The sequence below is a fragment of the Penaeus chinensis genome, chromosome 21, assembly GCF_019202785.1.
Source record: "Penaeus chinensis breed Huanghai No. 1 chromosome 21, ASM1920278v2, whole genome shotgun sequence".
Classification (NCBI taxonomy): domain Eukaryota; kingdom Metazoa; phylum Arthropoda; class Malacostraca; order Decapoda; family Penaeidae; genus Penaeus; species Penaeus chinensis.
The window spans coordinates 18,363,052-18,368,051 of NC_061839.1; the positions used below are offsets into that span (position 1 = coordinate 18,363,052).

The window sequence follows — 5,000 nt, forward strand, 5'->3', positions numbered from 1 at the left end:
CGCTATGTATTTTGAAGCTACATTAAAGAGTTCATTTTATGTTGCCGAGAGCGAAACACAGAGATAGAGGGAAATGGACACTGCCATCTTATTGAACATAAAAAGATAGATAATAAACATCACAGGTAACGCTGTTGCGGCCTCATATTTACCGCGAAACGACAAAAATATCCGCTGCAGATCACCGCTCAGAGGCTAAGTCCACACCACTCACACAGCCAGAGTTCTTAATGTCGTTTTTTTGATATGCGCGAAGTGCTAATAAAGGGGGGTTTTCTACCTTCTATTTATATCCTTGACAGGAGGGGCTTGCCTCCTACCTTCTATTTATATCCTTGACAGGAGGGGCTTGCCTCCTTGTCAAGGGAATAAAAAGAAGGTAGGAAAAGTTAGGTCTGGATTTTGGGTTCGCAGGATACCCTGGTTTTGGGACGTCGTATCAAATACCAAAAGTTCTAATGTGCATTCAGAATTACGTGAATTAGAAAAGGAAAAGACAAAAAGAAAGTTAAGAACAGCAGACCCCTTCTGAGTCAAACAATCGGTACAGCTTCGAAAGATTTAAAACACCTACCACACTTCTGTTACACGGTGTTCACAGGAGACGAGTTGGCGAGGGAATGGACACCAGGCTTGGCAGGACAAGGCAGTTATAGTATAATCGTTTCAATCTTAATTAGTTTTGATGATATCACACGCCCAAACATATCTCTCCCCGAGATATGGAGCGATTACATGCGACACTGCTGGATAAGCTACGATAAAACACGCTTTTGTTTACTCCAACTTTTCATTACTATGGCTTAGTTGTTCAGGAGAGATTTATTTTTGGTACTTATGGTTATATAACACTTGAGTTCTGGATTTCGAGGCATTTCAAATGTGTTCGTGAAACTCGGGTACTTCATTTGTTCGTTTTCATGAAATTCAGGTACTTCAAATGCTCGTCTTCGTGAAATAGCAAGTAACTTTTATCACAGCATGTAGTATATCTGCCACCGTGGTTCAGTGGAACGTCACGTGACATCCAATGCAGAGGTCGCCTGTTTGTGTCCCCGAGCAAGTGTTTTACTAGTGAGACATCCAATCAAACGAGGGCGGGGCTGTCAGAAACCGAATAATTATAAAGGCAACTCGTACATTTGATTCCAGGCGCTTCTGTAAGATTAAAATTTGCCGTTCGCGTGGGGATAGAGAAGTAGAAGTCATCCCAAGCTTTTGGGAAACACAAATACACCATTCTTGGCACAAACAAACGGAATTCTGACTCCCTTCCATTAAAAAGATGAATCATGTAAGTTTGAGGCATTACCGATCACACCATCTGCGAGGTTCGTATGTCCTTTACCGCGATTATGAGTTTTATGTATAAAAACAATAACACCTTTGTATATATATCTTACACCTTGAATATCTATACGTGTCTCATGATTGCGGCATCGACATGACACATTTCAACTGTAAATTATGTACTGCGATGGAATAATCAGCGTGGTGGGACTTTTCGAAGTCTAAGTGCGTACAGGAAAAAAATCACTCAAAACAAGGGTGACATAACAACTTTTATGTCCCCATTTTCTTTTCTCTTTTCGTTTTGTCTTCTGTGTAATGTCTGAGGTGTATATATGATATTAATCAGTATAAATGCAAATACGTACAGCATCAGTAGTATTAGTGGTCTTGTTGATAATGATGATAATAAAACAGCAGCAATCATTGTTATCACAACCGTTGTTTAATCATTATAGTTTTTATGTTGTTATAGGGATACTACTATTTTGCTACTGTTACTACTACTACTACTACTACCACTACCACCACCACCACTACAACAACTACTGCTACTGCTGCTACTACCACTAATGTTACTATTACTATTACTACTACTAGTACTACTACTGTTATTATTATTATTACTACTACTACTACTACTATTACTACTACTACTACTACTACTACTATTACAACTAATTACTATTACTACTACTACTACTGCTGCTGCTGCTGCTGTTACTACTACTACTAATAATAGTAATAATGGTGCTGATAGTAATGTTTCTAGTATTGTTGTTGTTACTGTTGTAGTTGTTATAATTTTTATCACTGCTATTAGGATTACCCCCACGCGTTAAGATAATCTTTCTTATTATTGTCACTTTCATCATAATTACAGTTATTACTGTTTTCTTTAAATGTGATTATCATTATTAGCATCATGAATAATGATGGTAATGACAATGATAATGATTGTGATAATAATATTGTGGCATATCAAAATCCTATAATGACCAAGGGCGCCTTACGCAAATAAAGTAGTTTATTTAAACCCCTGGTATAAGCCCTATGAGGTGGTAGCGTGGCTAGAGGAGCTTATTTGGCGTGGGTTTGTTCCAGCATTACCCCCTCCGTCGCACAATAAAATCGTAATACAATGAAATAATAAAAACTATAGTTAAAACCATCTTTAAGAATTACGTTAAAAATGGATTAAGAACATATAAAGCAAAGGTAAAAGTAAAATGAACACTCACTTTAAAAATCAATATTATACTCAAGAAAAGAAGTGCTGTACAAAGTAAAACTAAACCATAAAACCTAAACAAAGAAAAGCACTCGTAACTATTACCGATGATTATTATTTAAAAGCATGATCACATCCAGCTCCTATTAGCGAGTCAAATATACCTCAGACTTAACTTTATCTTTTGTAGCTTCCGGGGGCGTCGAGCCGGTTTCACACAGAAAGAAAATAGGAAAAAATAAACACCAAGTCTCTGCTGCGGTCTCTGCCGAACTGTTTATTTTTCGCGGCCATTGGGGGGTGAGGGGTGACGGTGACGTCACTTCATACAACTTTATAAGTAGGAGAAAAAATAAGAACCTGCCCGTATTGATAAATAATTGGTAATTTAGTTAAAATAAAAAACATGTAAAACAATTGCAATAGTGAACATGAGTAAAATAATAGATAAAAAAGAATGTTTGTAAAAATGGTCACCCTAATCACTTAAACATTTATATGATTTATATGGTATGAATTAAAAACAAAGGAGCTCACAGATAATTAAAACTAGGGCTGCCGGCGAAGAACTGCATTAAAATAAGTAAAAAGCAAGCTAATTAAAATTAAACGAAAACCAAAGAAAATGTACAAAACAGGGGCAAACTAAAACAAAACAAAAACACGAAAACCAAGGATAAAAACACTAAAAATACGAGTAAAAGGGGGTGGAATCCGGCAGGTGGAAGAATGCCGTGATGGGAAAGTGCAGTTTGCCCGACCAGGGAAGCGCGCAGGGGAAGATGCTCGCCGTCGCGAGAGAGAACGTCGCGCGTGGCGACTAGCCACACTACAATATTAACGATATGATGACAGTATTGTTATCATCATCAGCAGCAGCAGCATCACCATCATTATAATTATTTTTTATGACTGTTGTTGCTGTTGTTATTATAATCATTAATGTTATTGTTGCTATTGTTAATATTACTATTATTATTATCATTATTATTATTATTATTATGATGATGATGATGATGATCATAATCATCGTCATTATCATTATCATTATCATTATCATTATCATCTTCATCATCATCACCATCATCATCATCATCATCATCATCATTATCATCATTATCATCATCATCATTATGATCCCTCCGTCTCTTCCTCCTCCTCCTTCTCCCCCTCCCCCTCCCCCTCCTCCTCCCCCTCCTCCTCCCCCTCTCCTCCTCCCCACCCCCTCCCCACCCCTCCCCCTTCATCATCATCACCATCATCATCATCATCATCATCATCATCATTATCATCATTATCATCATCATCATTATGATCCCTCCGTCTCTTCCTCCTCCTCCTTCTCCCCCTCCCCCTCCCCCTCCTCCTCCCCCTCTCCTCCTCCCCACCCCTCCCCCTCCCCCTCCCAACCCCTCCCCCTCCCCCTCCTCCCTCTCCTCCTCCTCCTCATCCTCCTCCTCCTCCTCCTCCTACTCCTCCTCCTCCTCCAACTCCTCCTCCTACTCCTCCTCCTCCTCCAACTCCTCCTCTTCCTCTTCCTCCTCCTCCTCCTCTTCCTCCTCCTCCTCCTCCTCCTTCTCCTCAAACTCCTACTCCTCCTCCTGCTACTACCATCACGACCACTACTACTACTACTAAACCTAGAAGCAACATTTTCTTTGGATAAAAAGATGTCATGAAAGACCTTCTCCTCTTCACTCCCCCCCCCCTCACGCCCCCCCCCCCCACGCCCCCCCTCACGCCCCCACCCCACCCGCTCTTCTTTAGGTGCCTAAAACATTTCAAACATTATCTTGTAACTGAGACTGAATAAGATTTCCTAGGATTTCATGAAATAAATGTTGTTGAAGTTATGTTTTTCTTTCGTGAATATTTTTCTATTTCTATATCAATTTCAGTTTTTTTTTTGTTTTTTTTTGTTATTTTTTTTGCCATTTTCTTTGGACTTACTACTGTTTCTGTGATTTTATTTTTTGTTTTATAGCTTTAGTTTCTAGTTGGTATTATTATTGTTATCTTTATTATGATTTTTTAATGGTCACTGCTATATTATTATTATTTTTTTTTTTTTTTTTTTATCATTATTGTTGTTGTTGTTTTGTTGTTGTTGTTGTTGGTTTATTATTACTATTATTATTATTATTATTATTGTTATTATTGTGATTATCATTATTGTAACTATTTTCTACCATTATCATTATCATCATCATCATCATCATCATCATCATTATTATTACTACTATTATTATTATAATCTCCTTCTCTCTCTCTTTCTCCCTCTTCTCCTCTCTCTCTCCATTTTCATTTTCAATAAATCTAGTTTGTGGGTTTTCAACATGGTGGAGTGTTTTACCATTCGTCTGTCTGTATTTCTAATGTGCAAAGCTCAAGGGAAAAAAAATATTTTCCTTCAGTATAATACGGCTGAAGTCCAAGATTAATCACGTGTAATATCTGGTTCGATCTTGCGTGATTTTCT

The 5,000-nt window shown here is 38.0% G+C and overlaps 1 protein-coding gene across 2 annotated transcripts in view; it reads right to left on the minus strand.

Annotated features, from left to right (window-relative positions):
• LOC125036723 (major facilitator superfamily domain-containing protein 12-like) overlaps nt 1-5,000 on the minus strand; it is a 47,854-nt gene that overhangs the window by 16,603 nt on the left and 26,251 nt on the right. Inside the window, exon 1 of one of the 2 annotated variants that reach the window (XM_047629560.1) lies at nt 575-656. The exons of the other annotated variant lie outside the window; for it this stretch is intronic. The gene's annotated coding sequence lies outside the window, so the exon portion shown is untranslated. Of the gene's footprint in view, nt 1-574; nt 657-5,000 lie in introns of those variants that run through there. 2 annotated transcript variants of the gene reach the window in all.